The 17,116-nt window shown below is 37.0% G+C and overlaps 1 protein-coding gene and 1 long non-coding RNA gene across 2 annotated transcripts in view; one reads left to right on the forward strand and one right to left on the reverse strand.

Annotated features, from left to right (window-relative positions):
• The window catches only part of MACROD2 (mono-ADP ribosylhydrolase 2), a 1,879,699-nt gene that overhangs the window by 1,506,119 nt on the left and 356,464 nt on the right, over positions 1-17,116 (forward strand). The window lies entirely within an intron of this gene.
• On the reverse strand, positions 1,588-9,314 carry LOC118708500. The gene is made up of 3 exons (XR_004984589.1): positions 9,137-9,314; positions 6,542-6,544; positions 1,588-1,599 (listed from the first exon to the last, which is right to left on the reverse strand). It is a non-coding gene; the product is annotated as an uncharacterized LOC118708500 (long non-coding RNA).

The raw sequence follows: 17,116 nt of genomic DNA on the forward strand, positions 1-17,116 counted from the left end.
TTTTATTAGGTAGGATACTCTTCCCAGCATGACCCTAAAGTAAATCAAAGATGAGTTCAGAATTATTATTAAACTCATCGCAAAAATGCTAGTGTATCATCTAAAAATCTGATGTCAGGACCTATACTGGTCTTATAATGACACCACCATGTCGCAATAGGAACTAAGCCCCCTAATGAGCCCTAAACATGATTTTCTCTCTACCATAAAGCAAGAGAAGAATTTCAGATTCATGACAAAGACTAGGTAAAAAATTTGGTAGTTAAAATGGTAGCTTGTGCTGGGAAGTCTTCATATACTGGTATTAGCTCCTTTAATTCTCAAAACACTGTTTTTGAACTGGGAGTTATTATATGAGCTGTTTTTTACAGATAAGGCAGATGAAGTTTATAGAATACCTGAAGGAAGACTTGCTTCGAGTTTGTGCAGAGTAATCTAGCAGGGAATGTATAGATGACCTGTCTGGGCTCAGTGACTCTGACTTTATTGGAATCTAATATCTAATCAGTTTTCCTGAGGGAGGAAAATAAAAGGATCACAAAAAAGCTAAATATCAACTTTTCTTCCTTTTTGATAAAAGACAAAACATAACAAGTTCTATGTAGTAGGACATTTTTCTCTGCTTTTGGGTTTCTGTAAAAGAAATTGTTATGCTATTTTCCAATATCTGATTTTTTTATTTTTCTTTTTAACTACTCTTTTTTTTTTTTTGAATGGTTTGGCTGAGTTCTTTCTCTCTTTTTTTTTCTTTATTGATTAAGGTATTACATATGTGTCCTTATCCCCCCATTACCCTTCCAATCCCCTACTCATGTCCTCACCCCCCTGGTGTCTGTGTCCATTGGTTAGGCCTATATGCATGCATACAAGCCCTTTGGTTGATCTCTCCTGTAACTACCTTTTCTTTCTTTGATATTTCTCTCACACTTTTGATATCCTCTTCAATTATATTCTTTTACTTGGCAAACACTCATAGCCAACTAGTCAATCCGATGTGCTTCTGATTTGAACAAATTCTTTGCCTTATGCTGGTCTGAGAATGACAATCTTTGTCCCGGTTGTAGAACTAATGAATACATACTTTAAAGTTTTTTTGGTTTTCCACTCGGTTATTATAAAATAATGTCAAAATTAAATTACATGCTTATTTTCTAAACACCATTTAGAAGTTAAAGTCAATGATACTGATGTAATAGCATAAAAAATTTGGGGGGGGTTATTTTTTAGTCAGTGGATTTAAATGTAATCTAACATGAAAAAGAAGTGTCAAAAAATGGGAATCAAAGAAAAACCTATAAAATTTATACATATCTCTGTCTTCTCAAAGCTCTATATTTTTTAAAATATATTTTATTGATTTTTTACAGAGAGGAAGGGAGAGAGCTAGAGACATCGATGAGAAACATCGACCAGCTGCCTCTTGCACACCCCCTACCAGGGATGTGCCCACAACCAATGTATATGCCCTTGACTGGAATCGAACCTGGGACCAGCTGCCTCTTGAACACCTCCCACCGGGGATGTGCCCACAACCAATGTACATGCCCTTGGCTGGAATAGAACCTGGGACCTTTCAGTCCACAGACTGACGCTCTACCGCTGAGCCAAACCAGTTTCTGCTCAAAGCTCTATATTTTTGACCATATGAGTATTATCAGTATACCCTACCAGTGAACCTCCCATCCTTTTAGATGGGAGCATTGAGCCTTTTTATTTGCGTTTGGCACATACACTCTCTCTTTTCTTACAGGGTTTTGTTTATTACTTTTTGAATTGAAATGAATGAAAGTTATTTTAGCTGGAAGCATATTTTTGAGAATTTCATGACACCATTTAGGAATCTGAAAATAGTCAGTCCCATGGTTTGGCTCTGAGACCATATTTGAGGAATACCAACTTTTGAGGCAAACAATATTTCTTCACAGCTGGCCCCAATGCAGTTATCATGCCAAATCCAACTATGCCACAGTAGATCTTTATGCCAATGAGTTCAGAAACACAAATCCAATTTAATTCTGGCACAGAAAAGCAATAACTGTTTAAATTGGATTTCCATGGAGTTTGTTCTTATTAGACTCGGCATGCAAACTGCTTTATAGACATTTATTATTTAATTATTTCTAACAAAGGATCTTATAGACCCAACATCTATAATTAATTGGGAATGAGAGCAGAAGGGGTCTGATGCTAGCCAACATGTACTCTCTGACCCAGAACTTGCACTAAGAGAGATATCAGGTTTGTAGCAAACACTGGGTCTTTGGCAAAAGTCTGCCTCATTAAATTCAGCTTTGTAGTTTTATGCTATTAATTTAGGGTCTCAGGTGTACCTGCCCATCCTATCTGCATCGCACACAGGGTCAAAAGGGGATGGCACCCAGCAAGTGTTTCATCAGTGGTTCAACTATCAATTCCTTCATCCCTTCCATTGTGTCTACTCTTCTTCTTCTTCCAAGGCTTATCCCAAGGACCCCCACTCTACATTCTTCCAGAACATTTGTCCACCCCTTGTTTTCCATGCTTTGTAATGATTGGTTTTATCCCACTTTTCATAATTTTTACTTGCACTAATTTCTTTCACTGATGAAATAATTCGATAAATGGTTATGCAAATGAGTTGCTGGGTATTGGAATGCTTAATTATATTTCTATAATTTCTTTGTATTGTAGTAGGAACCTTCCAGAAAAACTTTTTGTCCAATGGCTATGATGGTGGAAATGGCAGTCCCATAGAGGTTAATAGGAAAGAATGATGGAAATAGACTAATTACGTTGCCATGGGAGGTCTAGCCCTCCATCCCTATTTCTTCTGCTTGGCTCAGAAAGTTACAATATTTGATAATAATTGTAATAAATTACATCTAATTTTTAGATTCTATAAAGTCATGTCAGAAGCAAGCACTTATTTATCTGTTAGTCTTAGATGCTCTATGATAGGCACAAAAGGTAATTCTCACAAATTCAAGAGTTTGGAAATGTTAGTGTTCTGACTTTTCTTGGTTCATGTTTTTAATGAGAGATGTGTACTTTGCGTGCATTTATTTATATTAAAATTAACTATTCTTTCATCTCTCACGAAGATTCTCTCTTCTTCTTTAAAAAATAATTTTATTGATTTTTTACAGAGAGGAAGAGAGAGGGATAGAGAGTTAGAAAGATGGATGAGAGAGAACCATTGATCAGCTGCCTCTTGCACACTCCCTACTGGGGATGTGCCCACAACCAATGTACATTCCCTTGGCCGGAATTGAACCTGGGACCTTTCAGTCCACAGACTTTCTATCTACTGAGCCAAACCGGTTTAGGCTATTCTCTCTTCTTAATGGTCATTTTTGTCATAAGAGAACAAGAATGTTTACTACAGCAGAGATATACTACATAATAAAAAGCTAATATGCTAATTAGACCAAACAGCAGAACAATCATCCAGACAACCTTTCAGATGAAGCTGGGGCTGAGAGGACCAAGGCAGCTGGGGCTGCTAGGGCCGAGCCTTTTGCATGAATTTCATGCATTGGGCCTCTAGTAGAAATATAAAAAATAAATAAAAATTTGTGCTGAGGAGTGATTGCTGGGTGAGTGACTAGCTTCACACACTAGCTGGGTGAGTTTATGTCAGCCTTAACAGTGCACACTTCCCACACTTGGGCATCTGTACTTCATCAATGACTTCATCAAGGACTTTGAGTTCAATAATAAATATGGGAACTCATAGATGTTAAATGTGTGAATTCCAGGTGTTTATTTTTATTGATTTTTAATTTTGTAATTAAATTACTTAGCTATGTGACCTGAGAGCTTCATCTGCTCTTTCTAACCCCAACTTCCTTACTCATAAAATTTGTACATTAATGACCAGAAATACTATTTCCTTAGGGTTGTCATGATGTTTAAACACATTAATGTAAGTAATCTTCATAGAAGAACAGGTAACACATAGTAAATGATAAATATGTTATTACTGTTGTAACACTAACACTATAATTAATACTAATACTACTATCATAATGATTGTGTTATTGTTAATTGGCCTGATAGTTGCATCATCTCCTGTGGTATAATGCTAGTAAAGAAAATCATTGAGGTTGGAAAGATCTAAAAGAGATGACATTGAAAAAGACGAAAGTATAAGAAGTCTTAAATTCTAGTTCCAACTACAGACCCTAGACACTGTTCAAATCCTAAACTACTAGGTAGATGTGGCCAAAAAGTTAGCACCCTCTTTATATGTGCACATAAATTGCATGTCTTTATTGCATAAATAATTTTTGGTCAATTACTCTATTCATGATACTGTAGCTGATAAAGAGGTGAGAAACACATGGTTTCTGTTGTCTGGAAGAAAGAAGGAAAAATATATAGTCGTGTCACTAAAGTCAATATGCTGTATGTGCAAATATGGGCAGAATTCATTGTACTGTAGATGAATTTTAGGGTTATATGCAGGGTCAGTAGAGCATCAATCACTCAGTTTGAATGTGAAGCAATTTGATTCAGTTGGAATAATTATCCTTACTAAATTCCATCACTTCATCATATAGTTGTCCCATAAAAGTGTTCATTATCTCCATAAATCAGTATAAACTTACTCTAGGCTGCCATGTGGAGCTTCAGATAGGAAGTCAGCATTATCACCTTTAGGGGGCCTATGGTTGCTAATAGTCATATATTTGCAAGGACTATAAGAGATTCACATTCTTGAATCATTTCCCACCACCCAACAGTGCTCTAGATTAAGTTATAAACATGGGAATCTACAGAAAGAGAATCCCTCTTTATGGCATTGGCTCAAATCCCTATTCTGTGTTCATTCTGGAGAACTGGTGAAAGCCTTGTGATCCTCAGCATTTCTTTGGTAGTTGAGAATAAAGGGATGGAGTTGAAGTCAACTCTTTCCTAAATTCCACTGGAGATTTCCACCCTAAATGTGAGGACAAGAAGCAAGCAAGAAAATATAGGGAGGAGAAAAAAAAAAAAAAAAAAAAAAAAAAAAAATCACCTATCTCCCTCAGATGAGGGAAGAGCTGCCATAAACATCCCACTCTAGATCTCATTTCCTGGTTATGTTTTGCTTTTCAAGGTTGATAGAGTGGGAACTCCCTCAAACAGCACATTACTCTGTCTCCATCTCAGGCTGCCAGTTGCAAAAAGAAAGACAAAAACCATTAGCAGGTAGAAAATCACACATAAAGCAGAAGTTCTGTGAAAGCAACAAGAAAGAACCGTAAATATCAGGAGCAGAGAAATTAGCAGGCAAGTTCCTCCTGATAGAATTTTCACCTTTTCCCATAAAGACCTGCTCAAAAATGGAGGAAGTAGGTGAATGTCATGATCGCCCCCTAGAGTTTAAAATGTGCCACTACCAATTTCTCTTCACCGAAGGCACATGTGTCAAACACAAGACCCGCGGGCCAAATCCGTCCTGCCAGGCCTTGCTATGTGGCCCGCACCGCACTGTCATCACTGCACTCCGCTGCGTTTCCATCACAATGACAGTTTATGACTGTTCAGTAAACCATTCGGCCCGCGATTTAGGCTGGATTTTAGATTTTGGCCCCTTCTCTGATTGAGCTCGACACCCCTAAAGGGGAGGAAAATGCTTGACTTGTGAGGCCAAGGCTCAGAGAATAGGGGATTTCAGAATTCTTTGCAAAAGACCACATGCCGCAATATATATCTCCCTCTTCTTCCCCAGCACCCTGTTACTTTAAGTGCTTTTATTTTCTACACAATGTTTCAACCAATTCAAAGTACCACCTTCAAAATGAGGGGGATGGGGGGGGAAGATGATTAAATCTGTCATCTACACTGGCCTGTGTTGGTGGGGCTGGGATGGAGATGACTCCTTGGGCATCTGTTTAATGTTACACAAGGAAGAAAAGGCAGTTTATACATCTGTCTCTTGCCCTTTGGCAGCAGATCAGAAATGCCATAACGTGTGAGGATGCCAATTAGTACCACTTGTAGCCTGATTTGCCATAGGGAGAAAATGCTGACCAGATCTCAGTTTGTCCCTGCGAGATGGGACCCATCCTTCACTGCATGTACAGTATTAAAATGTGAAAGCTTCACTGTAGATAACGAATACCTGATTACCAGCTCAAATGAGAAGGTGGAGGTTGCCAAAAGGAGTCATGTGACTGAACTAAGCCTTGCATTAGGCAGCAGTTAATAGAGATGCTAAGTGGTCAGATGTACAGAGTTACTTCAGTCACTTGAAGGATACGTCTTTAAACATAGAGTGCGCGCGCTAGTGTGTGTGTGTGTGTGTGTGTGTGTGTGTGTGTGTGTGTGTGTGATACATATGTGCATTGTGCATACTAATGTGTGTTGTGTATTCATATGCATATATAATGTGTATGTATATTTTTGGTTGTGTGGGCTTGTATGTCCAGAGAATGGGTAATAGTTTAACATTTACATGTGAAACAAGACAACCATGATAAATATAGAGAATTAACTGACATGCACACATTCACGTTATTTAATAGGTAGATATTTAGGAATTTTATATTCACTTTAGTTGTCCCACTTCTTTTACATCCTCTTCCCCTTTCTCTTTTGATTTAACGATTGAATATGTGTATGTCAGGACACTTGACAGAGAGTAGTAATAGCCCTAGGCTTTGTTTGAAAAGTGGAATTTTCACAAGCAGTTTGGGGTTTAGATGTGGGGAGCAGAAAATCCTGGGCTTTAAAATAACTTGAAAAGTTGCTCCCCTAACATGAAGGTTTGAAAGAAATTATTCATAGTCTTCCTTGGACTTTTTAAACGTTGTGTAAAATTACACCACCTACCACAAGAGAAAAAAATTATATAGGAAAAGTCATATCAACATTTCTTAGAATGATGTATATTTAATGTCACAACATTCTATTATAATTTCATCTGTCAAGGAAAACATATGCTGGAAACTTTTGGAACCCTCTCCCCTGAACACACACATACATTCTCTCTCTCTCTCTCTCTCTCTCTCTCTCTCTCTCTCTCTCTCTCTCACACACACACACACACACACACACACACACACACACACGCACACACTGGGGTCTGGGATGCTTGCTCCTGGCATAAATCAAACAAAATGAGCAGCTCAAAAGAAGAAAAAGTAATTTATTTCTCTATCTTTGATCTCTGCTCTTTCTCTCTCTCTCTCTCTCTCTCTCTCTCTCTCTCTCTCTCTCTCTCTCTCTCTCTCTCTCTCTCCCACACACACACACACACACACACACACACACACGCACACACTGGGGTCTGGGATGCTTGCTCCTGGCATAAATCAAACAAAATGAGCAGCTCAAAAGAAGAAAAAGTAATTTATTTCTCTATTTTTGATCTCTGCTCTTTCTAATCTCCTCGTTGTTAAAAATGAAATCTTTACCATCACTTAATACCAAATGGGCATGTAAGAAAGATAGCTTTACAGGTACCACCTGCATTTAAGAAACTTCTCCAACCATCTTGTATTAGTAGTAACTCTGATTGAGCTAACTCTCCTATTGTTTTTATTTCAGACACATCCCTTTGTAACATGCAGTGTGGGGTTTCCGGGTTTCAGTGATGGTAGAAAGTCATGATGCACAATTGTTCTGGGGTTGCAGTACTGAGGCAACCTAACTTTAAGCAGATAGTCAGGTGGTCCTCCCCTAACTTTAAGCAGATAGTCAGGAGTAGGAGGCCTCTCCTCTGATAACAGGGCTAATTATAATAGTTGGTGAAGTAACATACAGAGTAAGCTTGTGTCAACTCCAAAGCCTTGAACTGATGAAGTTGTACCCTGCACTCTTGAAGCAGGAAATGTAAACATGTGCCAGTTATGAAATGTGTGAGAACAAGAACAGGGATGACTATGATTGTTGTCTCCCTCAAGTATGACATCCAGAGCAAAGCTGTATCATATCACTCACCTTTTCGTGAAGCCAGTGTTTGTATCTTGCCGAGCACTATCTTGGAATCCTGGGTAAGGGAACAATCAGAATCATCTGAGGCAATCCTGGAACCAGTGCTGCAACCCCTTTCATATGTGTCCCATAAGGGAAAGCTTCAGTGTAAATGGAAATCAGCTGCCAGAGGTCCCCACCCAAGGCTCTGCCACAGGAATGGGGTGCCTGAAGGTGTTTTCTGGGCCTGGCTGTAGACTCAATGCCACACACTTGCTCTCACATGGCTAACTTATCTTCACTTATAAAGGACTAATAAAGTACAGATGAATAAATTAATTATACATAATGGCTCTGGCCCTGCCTCTGAGAATGGATCTTGTTATTAAGGAATAGTAGAGAAAATTAAGGAATCACTTATTAAAATGTGACTATGAGCTTTATTCCCAAGGTTTTACTTGCTTCCTTCTGAACTTTTCCAGAGGATTTGACCACAGGAACTCACTACAGATAGAGCTGAGCAGCTGGAAAACAAGTACTTTTAAAAAACTTGTTGCATTTTGAGTAGGTTTTGTGGATATTAAATAGCTTTTCTTGGGTTCTTGATGCTCATTATTTATTCCTAACTGTTATGTTAATAAATACAGAATTTTTAGGAATCACCAGTGAGTGATGGAAAGTAACAAACAGTACTACCAAGCACCAACTTTTTATTTTATTTTATTTTAATGAACATTTTAATGTTATGTATAACAGAACATTATGAATACAATGGAAACAAAGTTTTATCAATTAAATTTTTTTCAACACATAGTGGGAGGTAATAATTTGATACCTAAATTATAGTATTTATTTTTTTTAAATATTCCTCGTTAGAGGGTGAAACAATTTTGCATTCCAAACTCCGGTATCATGATTTCTCATGTGAGCTTAATGCAGAATTACAGCAGAAAAACAAAAACATTGTAATTAATTTCCTTTATTTGTCATTAAATCAATAAAATCTTTGACTGCTACAGGTCTCCTTTAATTATATACATTTAACCTCTCTCTATTGGAACCATATTGCTAATGCCTTATTACCCACACTCAGAACCAAAACAAAACAAATACTGTATAAAACCTAAAAGCCAACATTGCTGAGTTCCAACATTTATATTTAGCATGTGGGTCTTAATGGATTTTTATCTTTCCAATTTTTTTTTACAAAGAGACCAAAAATATAAAAAATAAATATTTTTTTTTCTCTTTTGACTGTTGCTAATTGGTAAATGGTGGCTACAGGGACAAACAAGGAAGGAAGCCTTGCCAAGTTAACCACTGCAAATTGTAAATGATGACTGCTAAAACAAACAAAAATACTGGATGTGTTTTTGTTTTTTTGTTTTTTTGTTTTTGTTTTTTTTAAGAAAACAATAGAGCAGTTCTGAAAAAAATATATATATATTTTTAGCCCTAGCTGGTTTGGCTCAGTGGATAGAGTGTTGGCCTGCAGACTGAAGGGGGTCCCAGGTTCCATTCTGGTCAAGGGCACATGCCTGGGTTGCAGGCTTGATCCCCAGTAGGGGGCATGCAGGAGGCAGCCAATCAATGATTCTCTCTCATCATTGACATTTCTGTCTCTCTCTCCCTCTCCCTTCCTCTCTGAAATCAATAAAAATATATTTAGAAAAAAATATTTTTCCTAGTTCTGCACAGTATAATCCAAGCACCAACTTTTAACAACGACTTTACTGGGTGCCTCTGCCTTCTTTCACGTTAGGGCACAAAATTCCATTGTTGTCCACACGAGGACTGCGCATCACACTTAGAGCAAAGCCTGGAGTGGTGTTCTAAGTGATTGCTGTGCATCAGTCCAGGTATGATCTTCATGCAATCTCTCATTTGAAATAAGGCCAAAGAAAAGGAATTTCAAAAAACATAAAATGAATCTATTACTTGGTAACAAAATAGAAAATGTAAGTAGCTGTATATAGTTCCCAATTCAGATGTGTGATAAACCCACCTTAACATAAATTATTTTTCCATTGTGCTTAGTTGATGTTTCATAATTCTTTCCCTAAAATAATGTTTGCAAGTTTACTTTTAAAAAAGTAAGAAGAGACTATAAATGAATGTTAGAGAAAAGTAAGGAATCATTTATTAGAATACGGCTATTTTTAAGAAAAGCAATATATTGTAAAATCAAGATTTTTCTATTTGATTTCTAAAACTTTGCCTCTTCAATTTTCTGGTAAATTTGCTTGACATGGAAAGGAGAAAAGAACAAATAATTGCAGGCAGGTAAGACTAGAAAAGAAAGAATAGGAAGGAGAAAGGAAGAAGGCAGGAGGAATAGCTGAATAGATGTGCATGAATGACAATAGGGGAGATTTTGAAATCATCTAGTGCTGAGTAAAAGCAATTACAACCAGTAAATAAACCCATTTCTCCTGTATTAGATTATGCCTCAATTATCTGGTAAATAGGATTTAAAAAAAAATCACAGTAAAATCCATTATTTCTTCTTTTGTTTTGATTCTTTTGTTTCTCTTGCTTTCTTTTTTTCTTTTTATTTTTTTCACAAGAGTTAACGCATAGGCCTTACTAAAGACATGGCACAGAGAAATCTAATTCAGCTGTGTTGCTGGGGAAGAATGAAAGCAGTTCCAAACACCTGTGGTTGGTTTTCCTGAAATTGTTTTTCCTTAAATCAATACCAGTGTAGATTAGTCAGTTTTCAGACATTCTTTACCAAAAGTAAAAAGATACTTTTAAAAAGAATTCTTTAAAATATGCTTAAACTCCAAAGATTTTTTTTTAAAAAAAAAGTAAAACAGCCCAGCCAGAGTTGGTTCAGTGGTTGAACATCAACACAAGAACTAGGAGGTCACAGTTCAATTCCAAGTCAGGGCACATTCTCAGGGTGAGGGCTTGATTTCCAGTGGGGTGGCATGCAGGAGTAGCAATGCATTATTCTCTCTCATCATGGATGTTTCTAGCTCTCTATCTCCCTTCCTTTCTGAAATTTTATATATATATATATATATATATATATATATATATATATATATATATATATTAAAACATATCAGCATCTATATTGTGCTCAGGTTTTACATAGATTACAGACAAATGGACAGCATATCAGATGCTAGAACTCAGACTCTGTTTAATAATTCTAATAACTAGATTTGTGCTCCTAGGTAGATCAAAGATGATCACTAGATTTTTTTTATAACCTTTATTTTTTCATTTGTTAAAAGGAGCTAATAGCAGTTCTAGCTTTACAGTGTTACTGATTAAATAATAATAATAATAATAATAATAATAATAAAATAATAATAATAAAATAATAATAATAAAATTAATAAGAAAATAAATTTAAAATTGCTTCTTTAAAATAAAAATGTAGGCAAAACAAATGTATTTCTTTTACTTGAGCATTTCTATTTTATTCTGTGAAATTCATCAAATCCTATATAGACTGATCAGTACTTGACCAGCTCAATTTCTCTCATGGGATCTCAGAGCTTGCTATTTGAGTATGCTCATGGAGAAATGGGGGAAACCATTTAGATATTTTCACATGATTTTCATAAACTTGTTATTGCTTTGCTTGTATACAGTTGATTCTTATATATCCCGTTTTGTGTTACTGACACTACATTGCTGTCTGTGGGCTGGAATCATCCACTGAATAAGAAAAGCATTTATTAGTGGATCTTAATGTTTGGGGGTCTCTCTATGTGTGGTCTCATCTAAAACCTTCTCTTCACATCTTTGACCAGAGGTGGAGGTGGTGATGAGGTGGGTTGGGAGATTTAAAACAATTCAGAAGAGCTCCAATGAGCCATGGACCAGCCAACATTGTATTAGTGTCTACCTGTTATCATCTGACCCAAACCTCACTGTATACACACACACACACACACACACATACATACACACTGTCCACCTGCCCTTTGCCTTGTTTACATTATCTGCTTTCCAAAGAAACTTTATTTTCCCAATGGTATGTGTTTTACATGATTCCGCTCTGTGAGGGTTCTGCTTGACACCTTGTAATGTACCTTTCCCAAAGCCCCCACTACAGCTTAGGCAAACACAGACGTGTAACTGTCTGGAAATTACAGCCAGGATTCCTACTCATGAGCACTGGAAATAGTTGTACTGTGTTATCTTGACTGCTTAAATGTTTATTGAGGACAACCACCCCTACATCTGCCAAACTCGCCAGTCGACCTACTCAAGTGGAAAGAGTTTTTACAAAGATACCCCAGTGATAAGACAGTTCAATTCAGGATTCCTCATGTTAGAATGTCACCAGAGGACCCACAACAATGCTAGTGTCATATTGATTCACCTGGCCAGAAAGGGACTAGAAAAGGGGATCAAGTATGCTTACATAGATTCTCAAGACACTTAGTAAAATATTTTCCTCCAATTTTTAACTATCAAGGTTTAAATCCCAATTGATCACAGATACAAATGTGTTAGCAAGCCTAATAATATTCTGAAGAGCTAAATATAGTTAAATGTAATGTTCAGTGGCCAACTAGACTTGTATCTCACTGTGCATGATCTTAGAAACCAATTTTAAAAATGAGAACACAAAGTAGATTATTCAGGTCTTGGTTTGTAAGTGTATGATACCTTGGTTATATCTAGCTGTTTTTATGATCAGATCTAAACATCATATAATTTATTGTTGGTGCATGCCTGTCTTCTACAGAAATTAGATTTAAAAACTGGCAAAATAGCAAAGACTTTCTGTTGCCTCTTATTCTTAGGATTAGAACATAGCCTAGACCAGTTTGTCTACCTACTTCACTATCCTTTCTTGCTCCTGTGTCTTCTACCCCAACCCCCCTTCTTTTAGTCCTTCAAATGTCTCCACAAAATCAGAGGATTTTTATTTCTTAAGTTGTCTCAATTGCATAGAATGCTTTTCTATTTCTTATGTGGATAGCTCCTACTTATCCTTCAGATATTATGTCAGGGAGGCCTTCTCTGCTTCCAGATGAGAAAAGAGTTTTTCTTTAGAAATAGTTGTCCATCTCCCATAGTTGTTATTAGAAATGCAGGGTTGCTTCAGTAATATTTTGATTACTGTCTATCTTTCTTTCTACATTTAAAGTTTCACAAGGGAGGGCAGGGGCTACACTATTTTGGCTCATCATTTTATATCCCCAGAGCTTCATACAGTGCTTGACATATAGTGAGCATTTAATAAATATTAAGTAAATGACTAAATGAATGGATCATTGAAGGTAAACGGGTTTGAAGAAAAGATAATATGAGAGAAAAGGGAAGAAAAGAAAGAACAAAGAACGGGGAAAAGGCAGGCAATTAAGACAGGGAGAAAGGGAAGAAGAGAAAGCAAGAAAGAAAGGTATTAGTGTAATATGCTTACTGATTTCAAACCATAGCATTTATGTGGTAGGAATCTGTTCTTTAATTTTTTTGGAAGGAATAGATGAAAAATAAAAGCTTGAAAAAGTAAGCATCAAACTGTTTTCATTTGACAGGTCGTTAATTTAAGCAACTAATTTTTCTCCAACAGATCCTCAGTTGAGAAAATTTGATGATATCCATGCACACAAATTTTCCCACTGAAGCACAATGACATCTGAGAAGACAATGTAGTTTTGCAGATTTATTTAGCAAATAGAAAAGGTCTCTAAAAGTTCTTCAAAAGTGCAACAGCAGGAATTTGGTATCAGTAATTACATGCCATATCTAAGGCTTTTAATTTCCTTGAGATGATATTTCTTATGATCTGAAAGCTTTTCTCCCTTCCCTGCATCAGATCTTATTTTAACCTACTGATTGAGCCTCTTTATTTTCACTTCCTGCTGGGAAAATAGATGCTAAAATGTGTGCAATGTCGCATTTACTTCAAGGCATCATGGGGTAAAAATTGCAGGAATCATGGGCATCGACTGTGACTTTTTACCCTAACTCCAGACCTTCATTAGCAGCTCAAACCATTCAGGCTCATGAATACTATGTATAGTTGATTCTATTATTTTTATTAAAAACATTAAGATGGTTTTAACTTTAGTTTATACTTGGACTTTTGCAAAATAATTATATCTTTTTGAAAACATAATTTTAATTTGATCATCTTTGTGTTGTGCTAATATTCTTGGCAAATCTTTCAGAGTCTGAGGTAGGCAATTCATAGAATAACAATTCTGCCTGGCCACTTACTACTTCTGAGAATTTACTTGTCATGATTTAAACCAGTGGTTCTCACTACAAGTTATTTTTATGCCCCAGAGGGCATAAAATCTGTCCGGTTTGGCAGGAGGAGAATGGGGCCACTACTGGCATCTAGTGGGTAGAGGCCAGGGCTACTGGGAAACATCCAGCAATGCATAAGAGTGCCTTCCACATCATTGTGTTAGCTGGGTGGTATTTAAAACATTTAAACTGCAGTTTTCCCCTCTGTGAAACAGGAGAGTGATAGTACATGCATTGTAGCCATGTGGTACAATAGAAATGAAAAAATGCATGCCATATTCTTAGTGTGATCTATATAGAGCTCATGAGGATTTTATATATTGTTATGAATATAGTTATCTGATCCTTAGTGATTTGACCCTTGTTTAACTTTATACTTTTTATCTTTTAAACATTCTTTTATATTTTTAATAACACCTTACCTTTTCCTACTCTCTATTCTTTTCCATCTAACAAACTTCCTGCGCTGAACCCACACTGAGTTTAAATGTCTCTATACTTCTAGCCACTAGACTAGTCTTGAACACCCAAGGAATCATCTGAATTCCTGGTTTACCCCATTTCAGTGCACAGTTCACATTTCACTGAATTTGATATTATTTTTCAGAGTGTGATCTCTGCACATGTGTTAATAATATCATTATTAAATTTTGTATTCATGAATTCCACCCAGAAATCTATATCCACCCAGATACATCAGTATTTCTGGGAATGGAGCTAAGAATATGGACATTTAGCTCCTGAATTCATTTGAAGCCAGCCATAGTAAAGCATGAGAACCACCATACTAGGTGCTGAGTTTCAGAAGGGCTGTGATTCAGGCTTATTTCCCTTTGGATTATTGGTGCTCAGCATGGTGTCTAACACATGTAGGAACTTAGTAACTATGGCGCTATTTGAAAGAATACAAGAGTAGTATTAAATAAAAACTTCAATCCTGCTGTAGTCTCTTTTTTATTTCTTCTATTTTGTCTTTTACCTACTGTACATCTCATTGTTGTTGATGTCTTCAAATGTTTACCTAATCAAAAAAAGGTATATTTACTCTTGTTTCCTTATAAAATAAGGCTAATAAGCATAGATACCTAGAGAAGTTAGACAAAATAAGCAAAGGAAGAAGTAAACTGCATATAAGACAAATCACTCACCTAACTTCCAAAAAGAAAGCCAAACTCAGCTCATGTCCCCTCTTCCTTCAAGGGGTGCTGCTTCTCTGGGAGACAGTGTGTGCTGGATGAGAATGAGGGGGATGGATGAATGGGGACTGAGCATTGCTAGACCTTTCTATTCTTTAAGAACAGCCAGAATATGGTTTTCACATGGAATCGCTAATGTTAAATGTCAGCTACTAGTATAAAAATTAAACAAACAGACTCACAAATACCCTTTGCGGTGTTCTAAGCCAACCAATACACAAAAATGGCCTTTCTTCAGTCTAATGGCTGCCACTTTCAGACTCTGCTAACCAAAGGTTACCTGGTCCAAAACACACTTAATATAAAAGAATAGAACAAGTAGCATTTTCTCCACTCTAAGTGCTAATTCCAATGAGCCCTTTTCTTCCCAGCAAGGCTATCTATCACTCCTCAACATGCCAACTGTTAGAACAGAAAGAGAGCAATAGCAGTCAGTGCATGTGGCTCCCATGTGAGCTGAAGTTTAATCACAGTGGTGTGTGTAACGATGGCTCCACAGGTGCCCCTGTCTCTGAAAAGCTTGGCTGTGTCCCCTAAGATATAACTCACAGCCTGAGGTGAGGAACAGGATATAAATCAGTTGGTCAATCTTTCTGCATCATAAATCATGAGTGTGGCAGTTTAGTAATTTAGATCAGCAGTAAACCCTGGGACTAAATTAAAGAAATCACCCTCAGTTTGCTTGTGCACCTAGATTAAACAGTTGTGCCTTTCCAAGAAATATGGCCAAGAGTTCTGGGAATATTCAGACAAGCCTCACTTTGTTGAGGGGGAAAAAAGGTGGGGAGAGCAGAAGAGAAATAAAACCTTCAGGTAAGACTTGAACAACAGAGAAAGTTAGACAACAAGAGCAAGTGCAGGCTGCAGGGTGAGCAGAGGCAGGAAACGTGTTCTCTTCTTAATGAGACCTGGTTCAAGCAGCATAAAAATATTTCTCTTTTATACATAGTTGAAATCTCAACATTGGGATAATTACTTTGAGTTTAGTCAATGTATGACAGCTATTGTTGTGTAACACCTCCGTAAACATCAAAGACTTAACACCACAGTCACTTATTATCCTGCATGTATCTAGGGATTGCCTGAGGTTGGCTGATCCAGTCCAGTCTTCCCTCAATGGCTCTGCCATCACCAGTGTGTCCAGCAGTGAATAAAACCTGAAGGCTATTATCTTCATCCATGTTAATCTGTCTTTTAATTAAAGAGACAATGATGTAAGGCTTGACGCCTCTCTGTGATTGTGCTCAGGACTGTTCCTCATGTGCCTATTCTGGCAACTCAGGCTGAGGAACAATAGCTAACCAAGAGAAGCTCTTCTATGGTGATGATGGCAGAAGTACCAGATATTCAAGTACACGTTTTCTGCCTCTGCTTGCATCTCTCCTGCTATAATCCCAACAGTCATAGCAAATCACAATGGCCAAACCTAAAGTCAGGATGTGGGCAGTATAATCTGTCTTTAGTGGGAAGGACTGACTACACAAATGGGGTTCAGGATTAGGGACAGTTATTCATTCTACCATAGGCCATGTTTCCAAGTGTGATGTGGTCAAAGATGATTGTATGATTTATGTGAATATGACATTATAGAGTTGAATTGAATGAGGAAAACAGGTATTAGCCAGTGCTAGACAGATGTTAAAGGTTTACACAAACAGAAACTTTCTCCTTAACATCATTCAAAAGCTTTAAGGGAATTACAATGGGAGATAATTGTATTTGCTGTCCCGGTGCTGTCTGTTTTACTTCTAAAAGATTGGTGAGCATTTGAGCTAATGTTCAATCCACTCAAGCTTCATCAAGACTTTATA

Source organism: Pipistrellus kuhlii, unplaced genomic scaffold (genome assembly GCF_014108245.1).
Source record: "Pipistrellus kuhlii isolate mPipKuh1 unplaced genomic scaffold, mPipKuh1.p scaffold_m20_p_6, whole genome shotgun sequence".
In the NCBI taxonomy this organism is placed as follows: Eukaryota; Metazoa; Chordata; class Mammalia; order Chiroptera; family Vespertilionidae; genus Pipistrellus; species Pipistrellus kuhlii.